This window comes from Thunnus thynnus, chromosome 1 (genome assembly GCF_963924715.1).
Source record: "Thunnus thynnus chromosome 1, fThuThy2.1, whole genome shotgun sequence".
NCBI lineage: Eukaryota > Metazoa > Chordata > Actinopteri > Scombriformes > Scombridae > Thunnus > Thunnus thynnus.
This window is the reverse complement of record NC_089517.1, coordinates 1654427-1673242: the sequence shown is the minus strand read 5'-3', so window position 1 is coordinate 1673242 and position 18816 is coordinate 1654427. Positions and strand designations below refer to the sequence as shown.

Genomic DNA, 18816 nt, shown 5'->3' with positions numbered 1-18816 from the left:
TACAAGAAATATATCCAGTAAATTGAACTATTGTGAAGCAGAAAACAAATGAGAACTACACATTTGTAGTAATATGACCTGAGCTGGTTCTGATATTTGTTCGCAGTGTCATAAAAGACTTCAGTGTAGAAGCACAAAGAAAATCATCCCTCATCATCGGAGGAACAAGCAGAAATGAAATAAGGCAAATGAGGCAAATTTCCTTTAATGATCAGATTCACATGAAAATTTGTGAGCTCTAAAATTTAGGGTTGTGAAGATTATGGGAATCTAAAAATCTCAAAAGTCAGAGGAAGTTGGGAAATCCCTGAGTAAAGGTGCAGTACCGTCTTTGACCACACAGACTGACTGACATTTACCGGCTGTTACAACCCAGAGGGGCGCTGTTCCACTCGTTTGAGGAAACTCAATGAAAAAGGGGCAAGAAATGGCTGCTACAAGTAAATAAAAGGTGTCTGTTGTGTGACAATAACAATCCTTGGCTATATGTTTATGTAACTAAATTTCCCAGAGTTCTTAGCTTCTGCAGCGTTGATGCTCCTCAGCACAGCCACAGACTCACTGAGCTGAAACACTGATTATATTTAAGACACAACATGTTTAAAAGTGATGATGTACAGTAGAAGTCTTCATGTTTTGTATATTTTTACTGATACTAAACATATCTGTCAGATGATTAAATGAACTTACAGCTCTGTAGTGCTTCCTGATCGATCTGATGATGATCATGATGTGTGAAGAACATTGTATTTTTCTGCCACATCTGGCTGTGATTGGTCGTTATCTATTTCCTGTTTCCGCTGTCAATAACTGTCTAACTCAAGCTGAGCTCTAATGCTTTTTAATGATTTTACTCCACTAGTTTCCAGGTCATTTGGGCTCATCGCTGTGAGTGTTTGTTCAGGTTGGAGTAAAAGCTGTCAATCGAACTGTGTGGACTAAACAACGGCACCAGTTAGAGCGTTTTCCCTCCCAGTGTAGTTCATCCTGGTTGAATATGACTCTGGTTCGATTCGTTGGTGCAGATCTGAACTCTCGGACCAAAACAACCTTTACAGGAAGTGATTTCAGTTCATCCTGGGTGGGAACGTGACCTGACCTCCATCTGACCGACTACAAGGCTGCATGTTTGAGCTAAACGACTCCAATGGCCAGGAGCAGCAGCTAGCAGCTAGCAGCTAGCAGGAGAATGATGGAGGTCTGACCTGGACTAACAACCAAGCACGTTGTCTACTTGATATTTGGGTAGATTGGAGCTTCTTCAGGACCTTCCTCCTGTGTTTACATTCTCGCTCCCTCGCCAGACACATCTGACCAATGAGATGAGAGAATGTTCTCACCTGGCTTTAATGATGCGTTTTGGTCGGCTTGTGAAAAGAAACTGAAGCTAGTTTACCAACCAGACCAGAACAAACACACTAGAGATTTAAAAACGACCTTAAAAAGGAAGAAGTGATCGGTATAAGTGATCTATAAAATAACACAAGATCATTTGGTAACCATGGTGACGTGTATGCTCATCAGCACGAGTGTGAGGATTTTCCCTGATCAATCAATCAGAGAAGAGCAGTTAAGCTAAATTTATTTTGGCAGTTCCTCATTAAAAAGTAAGTGAAAAGTATCAGTTACACACACACACACACACACACACACACACACACAGACACAAAACAGTCAAGGAATTTATCTTCTAATAGATATAATCATCATTTGGTAACCATGGTGACACGCAGTCATGTGAGCATGAAATGAGCAGCAGCAAATGTTATCTAGCTTGTTTAAAAGGCCTTTGTGCTGGTTATCTTAGATGAGTAGTTAAAGATAAAGGTAACAATTTATTTTAAAAGTCTCTTAATTTTATACTAATTTCCTGGAATCAATTTGCAGGTATTTAATGGTTAATTTTTAGGGCATTTTAAAGAGACGGTGGTGCAATTTAGTACAAATTGTAAGAAAAAACAGAAAAAACTGTTAAGTTGGTTTAGTTTGTAACTCCCACTCATTACATTACACTGTAACACAGTTCTTAGTTTCTCTTGTCTGCTTCCCCAACGTGCCGACTCAAATCTACTGCAGGTAAAACATAAGTACCTCATACAACCTCACTTCAAAAAATCTGAACCCTTTAACCAACAGAAAATACTTCCAGTGTGTAATTTTGTATGTAAAACTACATATTAGCATATTAGGTTTTTTAAATATAATTTCCTCAAAGTAGCTTCTGTGTAACTGTTAATTTCTTTGAAAGGGTTTTGGGAAACGTGCTCATTATCGAGTTTTTAAGAAACAACCTAAAATACTAAGATGTAGTTTGACACACAAAACTACACACTGAAAACTGATTATTTCCTGTCAGTTAAAGAGTTAAGAGTCTAATGTAATCAGAATTTTTGCAAACTAACAACTACGTATGAAACCATATATGACGAATCAGCACTTAGCAACTAAACCAACTTTACACTTTTCTCTTTTTTTCTTATAATTTGTACCAAATCGCAACCTGTAAAATATCCTGAAATTAACCGTTAAATATCTGCAACTGACTCCAGGAAATCAGTATAAACTTAAAGTGTTACCAAGATTTAAACAAATACTAGCAAATATTAGATAGATATTAACAAAAAGAACATACCTGTCAAAGCTCAAATGAAATTACTTTTCCAATTAGCATTGGTTAGCCGCTGCGCTAACTGTGTTATTTTGGTAAATTTGCACAGAATGTTCTCCAAAATATGTGACAGAAATATAATATTGTGATTAGAAATATGTATGTTCTCATTTTAGCCACACGGCCTCGTTCACCTCCAGTCACTTTTACTTGTTTATACTGACTGCTGCTAGAGGGCGCCGCCGAGCTTTCTGATGAGGAAATATAGAGCTGCTGGGAGAAATGTAGTGCCGACCATATATAGAAATACTAAGTGTGTGTGTTTGTGTGTGTGTGTGTGTGTGTGTGTGTGTGTGTGTGTGTGTGTGTGTGTGTGGCAGGAAAAACTTCAGGAAGCAGAGGAAACTCATTGTGTCGGCCAGAGCTGAAGAGGAAAGACTGAAAACAAGAAAAGGCGGGAAAACAGAAACAATGCAGAGCTGAAAGCTGCTGCTGGACACAGGAAGCATCGTCACACTGCGCTCTGAGAGAGTAGAAGAAGAAACGTGACACTAAATAACTGCTGGAATTTCACTCTGAATGCCGATATAATGAAGATTTGATGTATTTCTACTATAGTTTGTAAATAACATGATTTGTAATGGAACTGGTCTCATGTATTCTACCTGTTTTAATGAAATAATATTTTTAAGAACATGAACTGCAGCTTTTCTCTCACCTCTAAATAATTACTGTTGTGTTAAATTTGACATAAAAGACACAAGATAAGTTTTGCATTTTCTTTATTTACAGTCATGACAATCATTCTTTTTTTTGCTCTCACATGGAAGCAGGTTTGTTTATTGTTTCCTCACTAAAGTCTTACAGTATTTAGAGTTACAGTATTTTGAGGGACTGTTATCCCAGAAAACGCTCCCACAACCAAACACTGTAGCTGTTGTCTGAAGGTCACAACACTGACGAGTGAAACACTTTTATTATAACGAATCTGTGAATCAACTCTTGTTACTCTGAAGTCGTTAAACTGCTTCACTGTTTGAGCTGAACTGAATCAAACGGAGGTTTTGATGTGTTTCATGTGATTAGTGTTTCAGCTCCACTTTCATCTGTTTGAACCGGAGGTGATGCTGCCTTTAGGGTACCCTCGTAAACTCCAACTTCCTTCCCTGCAAAGCAGTACACGGATCCCTTTGAAGCTTTTAGGAAGAAATCTGTAATCAGAGTTCAGATTTTTTTTGTTGTAAAATGTTTTTTTTAAGTATTCATTAGTTGTTTTGTTGTTTTTTCTCTTGTTCCAGCTGTGAGCCTTTGTTGAGAAAGCACCGTCCACTAAAACCACTCAAATCTATATAATCTGCATGCTGCTCAACTACACGTCAGCCATTTAACAGCATAAAATGCTAATCCTAGTTTAGCATTAAGACCGGAAGCAGCGGAAACATCTAACCTGACTCTGTCCAAACTTTTAAAAGACACACCCAGCACCAACTAAAGCTCACTAACACGTCGTATCTGGAACTATTTCTTCATGATCAACAGTTGGTACAGTGACAGTTTGCAGATTGCTGAAGTCTTTTCATCACAGTGGTGGAAAGTAACTTACATTTACTCAAGTACTGTAGTTAAATACAGTTTTGAGGTACTTGTACTTTACTTGAGTATTTCCATGTGATGCTACTTTCTACATTTCAGAGGGAAATATTGTACTTTCTACTCCACTACATTTATTTAACAGCTTTAGTTACTTTTCAGATGAAGATTTGACACAATGGATAATATAACAAGCTTTTAAAATACAACACATTGTTAAAGATGAAACCAGTGGTTTCCAACCTTTTTGTCTTTTGACGTCTTACAAAAAGCAGTGTGTAGTCGGGGTCACATTTCACATGTCTATGAGTTGTTAACAGCTCCACCAAATAGTGATTTTTCCCTCTAAACTTCTCACATGCTTTCATTTCAATAAATGTTCAAATGATCCAATATTTCAGCAAAAATCAAAGATTAGAGAAAAAGTCCAAAAACTGAAAACAGATTTGTGTATCAGAACTTTGTTTTTTCTTCTTTCCTCTCCCATTAATCATCTCACCACCCCTCACATTTATCTGCTGACCCTTTGGAGGGGCCCGACCCCTAGGTTGGGAACCACTGGACTAAACTAGCTAACTGTATATAAAGTAGTGTAAACTAGCTCCACCTCCAGCAGCTACAACAGTAACATGCTGCTCTAACACTGATGCTTCACTATTAATAATCTAATGATGTCATATATAATAATATATCAGTCAGAGGGATCAAACCACTACTTTTACTGCAATACTTTAACTACATCAAGCTCATAATACTTATGTACTTTTACTGCAATACTTTAACTACATCAAGCTCATAATACTTATGTATTTTTACTGCAATACTTTAACTACATCAAGCTCATAATACTTATGTACTTTTACTGTAGTAGGATTTTACATTGCTGTATTAGTACTTTTACTTAAGTAAAGGATCTGAGTACTTCTTCTATGACTGGTTATGAGGATGTTATGGGATAAGAATTCTTGTTATCATTCAAGAGTTTCTATTTATGCATAAAAGAAATAATAATTGATGTCATATCAGTGAAAAAAGTCTCCAGTTTTCCCTTGTTTTGAATCCTGGAACATTACTTTCATGTGGTCCTAATGATCCATCCCACAAATGCGTCCCGCCCTCATCCCAATAAATTCACTACGTGTTTTCCTCGCCCATGCGCGCCCGTTCTCACATGTCCGACAGCCCGTGAAGGCAGCACAGACAGCGGCGCAGAGCAAGCAGAGCAGCGGGGCGACAGACGGAGCCTCCACCGCTGGAAAACTGGACATTAACCACCGCTACAGCCACGTTTAACTTTTAATTCACCTTTTCACAAGTGAACTGTTTACCCGAGTGACACTGGGAGGAATTTACCGCGAGGAAACGGCGGAAAGAGGGAGAGGAAGAGGAGGGAGAGGAGTCGCTGCTGTGGACCAGAGGTAAGGAAAAGTTTGGTGTCTTGGAACTTTTTATTCCTTCCGTCTTTGGCTGCGGTGGTTTGTGGGGACGCTGGACTGACGGTCCCTGTCGTGTTGTTTAGCTGTTTGTCCTTCAAATGAACCAGCTGTTAAAAGTGTCACACAGTGCAGATCTGATTCACCTCACTGTGGTTCAATGTGTGCGTTTCTCTTTTCATGCGGACGTCCAGCAGTTTCCACCGATTCAAAGCTCTTTTCTCTCCGCGGCGGGTTTAACAAAAGAGACACGAGCTCACCTGGTCAACACACACTCACACACACACACACACACACACACACTCACACACACATAGAGACACACACACACACTCACACACACTCACACACACATAGAGACACACACACACACTCACACACACTCACACACACATAGAGACACACACACACACACTGAAATACACACACACACACACACACATAGAGACACACATACACACACACACTGAAATACTCACATACACACTGAAATACACACATAGAGACACACATACACACACACACACACACACACACACACACTCTGAAATACACACACACTCTGAAATACACACACACTCTGAAATACACACACACACACACACTCTGAAATACACACACTCTGAAATACACACACACACTGAAATACACACACACACACACTCTGAAATACACACATAGACACACATAAACACACTGAAATACACACACACACACTGAAATACACACACTGAAATACACACACATAGAGACACACAAACACTAACACACTCACACACTCACACATACAGAGACAGACAGACTCACACACGTGTTTGTGTGAGTCTGTCTGTCTCTGTATGTGTGAGTGTGTGAGTGTGTGTGTGTGTGTTTGTCTCTCTGTGTGTGTGTGTGTCTGTGTGTGTGAGTGTGTGTGTATTTCAGTGTGTGTGTCTGTCTCTATGTGAGTGTGTGTGTGTGTGTGTATTTCAGTGTGTGTGTGTGTCTGTCTCTATGTGTGTGATGATTTCAGGGCTGAACCGTATCAATATATATTTCAGCTGCTTGTTGTTTTTTCACCAACAGTCTAAAACTCAATAAAATCACATTTAGAAGCAGAAAATATTCATGTATTCATAAAATAATCACTGATTGTTTGTGGATCAATAATCAAACCCTGCTGCAGTGATGATGATGATGATGATGATGATGATGAGTAAAGATTCTCTCCGGACATGTTTATAGATGGACATAAAATACTTTGAATAATAATGTCTGATAGTTTTTCCACAAAAAAGTTAAATAATCTTATTAAAATCCTAAAGTAACGTCTCCTCTTCCTCATTAACAACTCTAGTTTATTAATATGCAAATATATTTACTGCTTCACTGTAACGTCCATCATCAGTGTTTGTGACTGTGACATCACACCTGTGTCAGTTACACACTGGATCACGATTGGCTCCAGACTAGTTGTGATGTCATAAATCCTGCAGGTGCGTTCAGGTGTTGATTTAAACTTTCCTCCTTCACTGCACAGAGAAGAACAAACATCCAACTTCATCTGAAGGAACCGCAAGAAGGAAATATTAAACAAACAAATAAATAAACATAATTGTTTATATATGAAGAGCTGCAGCAACTATTTTGATTATCAATGATTTCAGTCAGTTTTAAAGAAATAATTCAGGTGTTTCAGCTTCTTAAATGTGATTTGCTGTTTTTCATATGACAGTGGGTCGTAGAGCCACAATGATTCAATTAACTATTCAACTAATCAATTATTTTGATAAACAGACTGAACTCTGAACTAGTTTTCACCTTAAAACCAAAGACTGAACTTTAAAGCAGCGAGGAGCAGCTGAACGTCCCCACGCTGCTCGATTTATGTCTTTTTCCTGTCGTTGTGAGGACATCTGGGATGCAGACACACTCCCTGGTTTCCTGTGTGTGTGTGTGTGTGTGTGCGTGTGTGTGTGTGTGTGCAGTGTTGTGGCTGAATCACTGCAGTGATGATGACTGTAACATCAGTGTGTTTGGTTGAGGAGGCGGGCGGCCTGCAGGGTGTGTCTGCAGCGACTGACCGCTCCAGCACAACGTTTTCTATAAATAAACTCAGTTTCGTCTGCAGCGTTTTTTTTTTTTCTTCTTCTATCACCGATGAGAAGCAGCAGCCACATCACTGAGGAAGTCATCATCACATACTTCACTGACGTGGAAGTCGTCTGGTTGTTGAAACCGTAACAACATGAAAAACTTTAACAATTATAAATAAAGATTTAAAATACTGATATACTGTCTTCAACAGTTTAAAACTTCATGATATTCAGTTACTGTTATATATGATGAGAAGTAGAAAAGGGTTAAAACAAAAATGTGACGATGATTTTAAATGTAGTAAAGCTAAAACTTGCAAAACTGCATTTTTTTTCTTTAAAAATGGCTCAAAGTGATTAATCATCATCAAAATAGTTGCCAATTCATTTTCTGTCTCCATTAATCAAAAAATTGTTGCTGTTTTAGAGGAAATGTACAAATTTCTGTTGTAAAACATCGAAACAAACTAATGTGCAGCCAGCAGGGATGATATTAGCAGCCAGAAGCAGACGCACTGCTAGCGGCTAGCGGCTAACGACAAGTAAAACAGCGGCTAAGCTAGCAGGCTACAACGCTGCAGAGACTCAGCGGACGACCTGCGTGACAGCTGATGCCAGCGTCAGTAGGATAGTTTTTGATAGCCTTGTTAGCTTGTGTGCTAACTACTGTAGAAAGAAGTAAACATCATAGACTGTAAATAAATAAATAAATAAATAATGGACGTTGCAGCCGTGACGTCACCCGCTGGTTTGTGGACTCCTGTTTCGAAGCCTCCAGTTTGTCATTTATATCGTCGCCATCTTGGATTTTTGGAGCCAGAAGTGACCCTAACGCTAGCTGGTAGCTGCTAGCTTAGTTAGCACGGTGCGTTTACAGTCTGTGGTTAACTGTGATAATGCTAATGCTAATTTTGGCTAGTGAAAAATAAGCTTAAAATCATTTAAATTTAATGTACTCAATGGAAACAAAATGAACATCCGACTCCTTTTAGAGGATCAAACGCTGAACAAAACTTTTTTATTCAACCAGAATGTTACAATTAACTTTGAACTGAAAACACTGTGAAATAGCAGCAGCTACGCCTGTACTCTGTGAATGTAGGGTTACGCCATGGTTACATTACATAATCAACGTTGTCGCCGTGGTAACGACCTGTCAATCAACAACGTTGCCGTGCCTTAAAGCCTACCCTGCTTTATCATTTATTTTACTATAAATGGGACCATAAATGGATCATAAACTCATCAGGAAAGTGTTTACAGAGGAAATAAATCCAGTGAGCAGTAGGATCATTTTAATAGAATCAGACTTCTTCATGGAGCCGGTGGAGTCGCCCCCTGCTGGCCGTTAGAGAGAACGCAGGTTGAAGTCACTTCCTCGTTGGTTTCACTCCTCAGACTCAGAGCTGCCTGCTTGGTAAACAGTGAAGATTAACTGCACGTATAATCTTTTTGTTTTGAAGAGATTTTAGAGTTCAAACAATAGAAATTTGTCTTTTTTTTCCTTTTTGAAAATCTATTTTTTTGTCATTGTAAACTGCATATATGGAAATTTGACAGGTGTAGCGACAGTAACGAAGGGGGGAGGGGCTTAGTGAAATGGGAGGAGTTATCTCAGGTGGTGCTAATTCCAGCATGGACGTCTAAACAGAGCTGGATACGGCGCCGCCACTCAGCCTCGCTGCCAGTGTTTTCCCTAGTGGTCACTCGCGGTATTGCAGTGAAGAAATCTTTATATTGTAAAACTTTCCTCGAGCCTAGAAAAGCAATTTTTAAAGCCTGTGACATCATCACAATGTGACGTCTATGACGGGCCGAGCGGGAACTTGTGGGCGGGGTCAGTGCTCCGGCTGCCTCCTTAATTAATCCCCTTTAATTTCTCTCATTGACCAACATAAAACTGTCTTGTTGAATCATCAGAACAAAAGATGAAGATAGAAAATAAAAAGTATTTGGTTCTTCTATAAACTTAGTTAAACTACGACTCCCAAAGTGCTTTTCGGCAAGAAACGTCCAATCACAGCGCTTAAAATGACGTGCTAGTTGAATGCACTGTGTGTGTGTATAGTTATGTTTAATAGGCCTCCGCATCATGTTCTGTGTTGGTCAGATTTAGTCATTTTCAGAAAGTCTCGGTTTTAGACTGGTACAGGACTTTCTAACTTCCCGCCTCTCTCTCTCTGTGTTTTTGTCCGAGCTGAGATTCCTGCAGTAGTTTGAGCTTTACATGGTAAAAGGACACTCTGTCTCTGGAACAAACACATACCAGCAGCAGTCAGTCAGCCTGAGAAACGGCTTCATTCATTGAGCTGCAGCCACTCAGAGGCCATTAAAGATTAACTGAGTGTTTGCTGAGAGCTGGAGTTCAGGGTCGGCTCCATTATGTTACTGCAGCACCGTGTCAGAGCTGCTGATAGATTAGATAATGTTTTCTTCTTAATAACGAGTCACTGTTTTTTCTTTTTTTATCACAAGAAAACAGTCCAACATTCATTTGCTTGTGTGCAGTTTTGTTTACGTTGCAGATGTCAGTCAGGAGTTCACATGTTGTGTAAAACTGATGAGACAGGAATGCAGCAGCGTGAGGTTTAGTCTTATGTGAGGAAATGTGATTTTACTGCTTCGTAATCAGATTCAAGCCTTCAGAGTTCCTGCAGGACGGAGCGAAGCGAGGACGAAGAGGAAGAGCTGTGAAGTTGTGGGAAAAGCTGCAGATTGAGGAGGTGAAAGTGAAACAGATGTCAAAGATATCAGAGAGGTCGTCTGAATGGAAAGAGGCTTCTGTTTTTGTTGATGAGGTTTTTTGTTTTGTTTAAAACCACAAAATGACAAACAAGTTGAGGCTTTGCTGCAAACATTTGACCACATAATGTAGAGACGTTTACTGTGTTCATCTGTCAATCAGCATAATGATGAATAATGTGTGCACAGTTCGAGATGTGCTGGTATCATTATTGTAGGTAAAACTATATATTATGATAATCATTGTGTCCTGAAATCCTTCTATTAGTCCTAAAATCTATCTGTTGACTTCCCATCATAACAATCAAAACAGTTAAAACTCTGAAACAAAAGCAGGTTGTTCAAAGTTTAAGACAGTTGACTGGAAATCACTTTCACATCTCTAGGGCTGTAGTCTGCTGGTCGATATGCTCTCGCCCGACTAAATTCTCATTGGTTGAATAATCTCCGTGTTATTTTCATAAGGATTAAAGTGCTACATCAACAGCTTTCCAGGATTAATCCATTATTTCCTGCGGCGGGAGGGACAGACTAACAAATTACCTGTGAAAACAACGGGGGTGTATTCAAAACACCCCGTCTGTCGTTGCCTGGGAAACCACTAGTCGCGTGGCTCCGTTAAGGAGTATGTTTGCGTACCGAGCGGGAAAGAGGAAGACGTTAGTAGTAAGTTGTCGGTCTGGCAGTAAATGTACAGCACAGACTACAGTGTGTCAGTTAATAAATGCTAAAAAGTCACGTCTGTTGTTTCCCCAAATGCTGGAAAAGTGAAGAGGTTAGCTCCAAAGTTAGCAACAAAAACAGTCCGTTACATCCCCCCCCCCCCCCCCGCCCCCGCGACTAATCGATTAGTTGAAGATTATGTACGATTTTAGTCGACCAAGATTTTCTTTGGTTGACTACAGCCCTAATCATTTCATATGAAATTGATGGATTGATTCCTGGTTTTATTAAGTGTTGTCTGCTGAGTTTTAACAGTTCAACTCATTTTTAAAAGGCAGAGAGACTCCACAGCGCTCCTAGTGGTCAAAAACTCCACAGGGTACATTTTTTAAATACAAATATGTTATCTGACTGATGATTTAGATTATATCCCAACCGATACAGGACTTTTGAGACAGATATTAATATTTGAGAGTTTAAATCTGACACATCAGCCAAAATACATTTTCTTTACACAGATAATTACATAAATAAACTTTAATTAATAAGCTTCTCTTAGATTTGAGGTGATATTCAGTATTTTTTCTTCATCCATGTGCAGTCGACCCTGAACAACATAAAACTGTTAAATCTTCACCTTCTTTTCACAACAAAACTGCATCACAGTCGACATCTGTCTCTGAGCGAGACGGTTAAAAACAGCGGTGCATCATCAGCGTATATAGACGTTTAATACGAGTTAGACGACAGGAAGTCCGTCCTGTGATGAGCAGCGACACGGCCGGTTGAAGGGTCAAAATACTCCGTCAGACGAGCCTGACGATCTGATATTTACACCCACGTCACGCTGTGATTGGTCAGCAGGGTTTAACTCATAACAACTGAGTTATTAATGTTTTCCAGGAGAGACAGTCTGAAGATGCGCACCGTTATTGAAACGATATCCGATATTTTAACTTATTTTTATTAATGTTTATCAAGTTTTATTTTCCATCTTTATGTTACATTAATGTTTTCTATTTGCTTTTATGTTTTACATCTTTTTCATGTGAAGCACTTGGTGTGTGTAATTTATTTTATTGTGAAGAACTTTGAGCTGCATCTGTGTATGAAAGGTGCCGTAAAGCTGTTGTTGTTATTATTATTATTATTATTGTTCTTTGCAGGTCAGCTTTTCACTCCACCTTCCAAGTGAAGTTCTTGTGAAGTAAACTAACGAGACATAAATAGAACAGCAGCTTATTAAAGTAAATCCTGCAGTGAATTAATATTTAGTTGCATTAAACTCTGAACATGTTTTAACATTTCAACCAGAGCTGAAAATATCAATTAATCAGACGTTCAACAGAAAATTAATCGATTTAATCTATTGGTTTATCATAGTTGGTTATCAGCTGCAAATAATGAGTATCTGTTGATGATTTCATTAATTAATTGATCATTTTGACCATAAAATGTCAGTAAAAGGTGAAAAATGTAGATCAGTGTATCAAGATGACGACGTCCTCAAATAAAGATCTTCAGTTTACTGTCAGAGACTAAAGAAACCAGAAAATATTTAACAAGCTGCAATCAAAGAATTTGGTATTTTTTCTTAGAAAATGACTCAAAACAATTTATCGATTATCCAAATAGTTGGTGATTAATTTTCTGTTGATCGACTAATCGTTGCAGCTCTAATGGCAAACTGAATGATTATGGGGTTTTTTGATGTTTGTTCGGACACAACAAGACACTATTTTCACTATTTTCTGATACTTAAAGAGACAAAATGATTAATCCAGAAGAAAAGTTGCAGCTTTCACATCAGTGTAGCAACACAGCGGCGTATTGATCGCGTCCGTCTGTGTTTCTGAGGTTTATATTGTGTTCATGTGTCTTCTGAAACTCGATTGACTCGTCAGACATGAAACCTCAACTGTCAAACAGCTGAGTGTGTGTGTGTGTGTGTGTGTGTGTGTGTGTGTGTGTGTGTGTGTTGTTGATTTTAACGTCTTTTAAACATGATGCTCAGTTTCACACACAGACCCTGAACTCAGCAGACAGTAAATGTCTCTGTGATGATGAAGAGCTGCAGTATATTTGATGTTATGATGCGTTTTTGTGTCTGTGTTGGTATGTGTGAGTCACTGTGACGCAGGACGTTTCTGTTTGTGTGTGTGTGTTTTCAGACTGGGAGTGTACCGTGTGTGTGTGTGTGTTTGTGTGTGTGTGTGTGTGAGAGAGACTCAGCTGGGACTCTGTTATGTAACATCTGTGAGTGATTGAAACCAGACGCTGCAGACTGTCAGACTGTTCCAGCTGCGTCCAGCAGGTGGAGCTGTTGAGTCAGATCTCCCATGATGCTGCGGGGCGTCTGGCTGGATGCTGCCCTGCTCTGTGTGTGTGTGTGTGTGTGTGAGACGCTTGGTTAAACTCAATAAAACAACCTGACGAGCTTCGTTCAGCTCCACTGATCAAATATAACTCACCTGATTTTAAATATGAACTTTGATTAAAGCTGCACTGATCATTTGTTATTGTGTGATTATTCAAGTAATTTAGTCCCTAAAATATCACAAATGATGCCAAATATTTCCAGAGCTCTCAGCTTGTTCCTCCCTGGCAGGAACAAAGTGTTCGGGGGGAAACACTGGAACACTTTGGCACAAGAACAGACGCAGAATTTAAACACAAATAACATCTTAAAATAGCAGAACGGTCCTTTAAAGTCACAACCAATCAGACGGCGTTTACACTGGAGTGTATTTTAGGAGACACAGAGTAGCAGCGGATCATTTATATTAGATTGATAATGATGCAACTCACTCACATGTACACAGAGAGGAGAGAGTGTGTTTACATACCAGACTGTGTTTCTGCAGCTTTCACTTTATTACAGAAACAGATTTATGTTTCATGATGGCTGATAAACTATGAAGAGACTCACTGCTGTGTTTGTGTTTGTGGTGTCTTTGTTTACACCTGGTTGCTATGGGAACACAGATATGAGAAATAGGTTGTAGTGTCCAATAATAGAAATCTAACTTTTTTGTTTTAACTTTTTGCATTTTTTTAGTTTTTAAATGTTGTTTTCCTGCTTCTGGAAGAGCAGCTGGGAGTTCTGGTGGACTCGGATCCAGATCCAGACTGCAGCCAGACCCGGACCGCTGCTGATTGACACGTTGTTGTCACGTCACTGCCTGCTGGTCGCCCGTTAACGAGGTCGTTGTCGGATGTCGGAGCTCGAACAAAACGAGCCGATATGAAAAACTAAGGTCGTCTCCTGGTGTCCAGGATGTGATGATCATCAAGTCTCTGAAGTTCTGCAGGTTTTGTAGTGAAACGTGATGATGTAACGCAGCCTGACTGGACCTGTGATGTCATGGAAACGTATTAATTGGACCTCTGAGACTCGTATTCGCTGCACAGTTAAAGAGAAGTTTCCATGATAAATAAATCTGGTGTGTGACTGTCAGACTGCAGCTGTTCTCCTCTTCTGTCTTCCTTCTTTAAGAACAGCAGCATCATCATCATCACTACGTTCATGATCAGATGATCTCTCCTCTCGTTAACACCGTTAATTAAAACACAGTGAATCACAGCTGAGTGCGTCAGACTGTAACAAGTTTCCACTGAATCCTCAGATGTGTTGAGAGGTTTTTTACAGCTTCTGTGTGCAGCTGGAGCTCATCAGACTTTCCTTTTTTATTGAGCTGCTCTCAGACGGTTGAGTTTAGTCTTTGTGCAGCGAGACTCAAACGTCTTCGTCCTGCTCGAGAGGATTTACTCAAAATATTCAAGAGTTTGTTTGAAGACGTTACATGAAGTTCAGAAACTGCTGCTGTCGTTTGTCTTAAACAGATCAAACATCCTGAACAGTAGAAGATAAATACATACATGTGTCCTTTAAGTTACAGAGTTTAGGGAGGAAAACAGCAACACAGGAAGAAGAGGAGGAGTCGAAGGCCTCCCTCCTCCTCCTCCTCCTCCTCCTCCTCCTCGCTGAGTTGTTTCCTTCACTGTCAGCTTTTTTTCTTCTCTCCCTCCTTCATTTTCTGTCTCTTTTTTTCCTTTTTTTTCAGATGACTGATATCACGTCACAACCATGTTACACAGGCCTTCATCACTCTGTGTGTGTGTGTGTGTGTGTGTGTGTGTGTGTGTGTGTGTGTGTGTGCTGGTCACTGTAATTTCCTCCTAAAATAGCTCATAAAATGGGTGTGTGCAGTGCATTTTGGGAGTCTGTAAACCACCAAATCCAAACATCTCTCTCTCTCTCTCTCTCTCTCTCTCTCTCTCTCTCTCTCTCTCTCTCTCTCTCTCTCTCTCTCTCTCTCTCTCTCTCTGTCGCTCTCTCTCTGTCGCTCTCTCTCTCTCTCTCTCTCTCTCTCCCTCTTAATTACATGTTATTACGTTTTTACGCAGGAAAACAAAACTGATCATCACAAGATAACAAATAACTTGAACATGTTCAGATGTCTGAACAGCTTTTCTAGTGTTTTGTGTTTGTTTATATTTATCATGTTTATTTGTAGAAGCAGCTGGAAACAAACAAACAGTCATAATAATGATAATGTTCACATACATCTGACTGTATGTGTGAGTATACATTAGCATTTGCCTTTAGCATCATAGCATCATTTATATTCTGGGATGATGATGATGATGATGATTTTCAGTTGGGGTTATTATGGGATGCTTTGTGATCTTATCGTAATGTACCAGATGACGAGCATCGTCTTAGACACCTCATGACGTCACCGACAGAAAGACTAGCGCGTCGTACCTTCTCCCGCCGCGTACGACCACGGGTTCCGTGACGTCGACCAATAGGAGCGCAGCTGAACTGTAAACATGCTGAAGCTGTCAGTGCTGCAGGGTGGAACTATGAAGACGCCATCGTTTGTTCATGTTCTTGTTCTGGAAGTGCGTGGCACCTCCTTCTGATGACATCACACAGGTGGTGAAAAACGGCGAGCTGTGATTGGTCGGGTACCAACATGTATTCTGTCATGTCTCTCGACCGTCAGAGTTTATGACTCTCTCTAATCTGACATTTTATTTGATGTCTTATCTGGAACCAGGAACAGAAGGAATCCCATAATAATAGCAGAGAGAGTCAGTTTCATAAATCTGTGTGAAGGCGTCGCGTCTGCTCGCAGGACGAAGCGCAGCCTGGATCTGACTTATTAAAAGCTCCTTGAATGAAGAGAGAGAGGACGTTTGTTTGCACTAATCGGCTTTAATCTGGAGGGTCTGAGCTCCTTATAGTCACTAACACACCTGATACCACCTTCATCACAGCAGGACAGCTGACCTTCACCTCACCTCCTGCTTTTTATTGTTGCATGAAGCAGCTGAGATTAAAACCTCCTCACAAACAGATCACATCTGATAACCGGACGCTGCCCATGTTTACCTTCTCTCTTCTATCTTATCGTTTACTGTTTGATGGAGTTGGCAGCTCGCCGTCCAAATCGCAGAAACAAAAGACTTTGTTTGTTTTAAGGTGGACTGACTGTAACTGGGTGTGGACCTTAAGTCCTGGCTGACTCCTGCCTGAGGAAACCTGGAAGGAAAACAAGTTTCAAGCACTGAGATTTAAACAGACAGGAGCTCCACATACTTTACATTTCAACTAACGATTATTGTCTTTACTGATTGATCATTTAGTCTATAAACTATAAAAAAACTGAAATGTCCATCATAGTCCAAGCTGATGTCATCAAATGTCCAAAACCTCAAAAAATACAAATTACAGAGACTAATTCCCACGTTGGAACCAGCAAATATTTTGCATTTTTGCTTGAAAAGGTACTTAAACATCATTTTTCTTAAGAGAAGAAGTCCAAATTCTCTGATTCAGCTTCTTCAATGTGAATATTTTCTGGTTTCTTTAGTCTCTCTGATAATAAACTGAATATCTTTGATTTGTGGACAAAATAAGACGTTTGAGGACGTCGTCTTTAGGAAACATTGATCCATATTTTTCACTATTTTCTGACATTTTTTGATATGAACACAATCATTAGTCAGCAGACTGATTATCCTTCTGTTGACTACTGGTTGCAGCTCCTCACTGATGTTTCTGCAGTCGGGTTCCAACATCTGCTGGAAGGACTGAAACCAGCAGCAGCAGATGAATGAACATGTGGTGTTTACAGCATCACGTATGTTCAGCTGTCTGCGTTACCATGTGTGGAAGTTTAGAGAAGCTTATTGGACGCTGCTGTAAAAGTAGCAAAACACGTGTTAACCACAGACTGTATAAAAACATGGACGTAGTCACCGTGACGTCACTCGTTGGTTTCTGAAGAGCGGTTTTGAAGCTCAAAGCGAGCCGCTCCGGCCGTCGCCATCTTGGCAGTGCGTGACGCTGCCTAACTCCCAGCCAATCAAAAATGGGCAAAGAGGCGGGCCGAATGGCTGAAACAAGCCACCTAGCGGCTGGCGGACCTGTCACTCAAAGCAGCCATGTCCTTCATTATGTATAACTTTACGGCTTAATAAAATGTAAACGGGTGAGTTATAAAAACATTCACCCCCCGTCCAGTTGTCATGAAAGAGGAAATTAGCTACAGAGACCAAAACCGTTGTTTGTACCAGATTGTAAACATGTTTATTTCTGCTGTGAAGTCATTTTAACATGGAGGTTTATGGGGATTGACTCACCTGTGGAGCCTCTAGTGGTCATTTAAGGAACTGCAGTGTTTGGCTTCATCTTACAGCTCCAGAGGTTGCTGCTTGGTTTGAACTTGAAGCTTTGAGGTGAAAGTAAGGAAGCCTGGAGGATCAGCTAAAAGCTCCTAGATGATTTCTAGAAGGTCTTCGGCAGGTAGAAATGAACTGTGAGCCGCAGCATCACTATCAAACATTTTGATTGTCTTCTTCTAGTAACGAGTAACTAATGCATGTTGAGCGTTGCATAAAATCCCTAAAACTCATTAAAGGACTCTCAGAACCTCCTTTAAGCTCCTGTTACTCCTCAGAAACCCTCGAACCTGCTCAGGTATGTTTGGTTTCTCCTCACTGTCATCACAAGTGTAACGTGTGAGAGATCATGTGACCGCTGCTCTCTGTATTGATCCTGGACTTTCTCAGCAGAAAGGAGGCGAGTGTTTCCTGCTGGGGCTCCGCCTCCTCATTAGGACCCTGAAAGGGGTCGGCGGACTGGAAACGGTCCTCTTTGTTCCTTCAGAAAGCTCCGAGTGTTTACAGTGTTACATACATACAGCGAAGCAGCCGCGGCCAATCACATCCATGCATCACGATTCAGAGGCTGTGATTCAGGCTGGCAGCTCCCAGGATCCTCGGCTCCGTCGGGGTTACGGGACGAGGAGGTCGAGGTTTCCAGGTCACAAAGTAACGAGGTCGCGACCTAACAGAGTCTTTAATCAAAGCTGAAACCTGAAACTTGTCCTCGTGTCCTTCAGTGTGGACGGACTCGTCAGCCGACCTCATCCATACGTTTCATCTGTTGCATTTCCTGTTTTACCTCTTAACTTATTGTCACTATAGATTAATTGATCATTTTGTCTATAAAATATCATAAAATATCAGTTATATTTCCCCACGGCCTCCTCAGATGTCTTGTTTTGTGCGACTAACAGACCAAAACCCAAAGACATGAAGTTTATAGTCATGAACGACAAAGAAAAACATAAAATCATGACGACTGAGAACCTGAAACGGCTCATTTTTGGCATTTTTGCTTTTAAAAAAA

The 18816-nt window shown here is 40.2% G+C and overlaps 1 protein-coding gene across 1 annotated transcript in view; it reads left to right on the top strand.

Moving 5' to 3' along the window:
- The first annotated feature begins 5361 nt into the window (after window positions 1-5361).
- The window catches only part of kifc3 (kinesin family member C3), a 58666-nt gene continuing 45211 nt past the window's right edge, over window positions 5362-18816 (top strand). The window contains exon 1 of the mRNA XM_067586150.1: window positions 5362-5616. The gene's annotated coding sequence lies outside the window, so the exon portion shown is untranslated. The remainder of the gene's footprint in view (window positions 5617-18816) is intronic.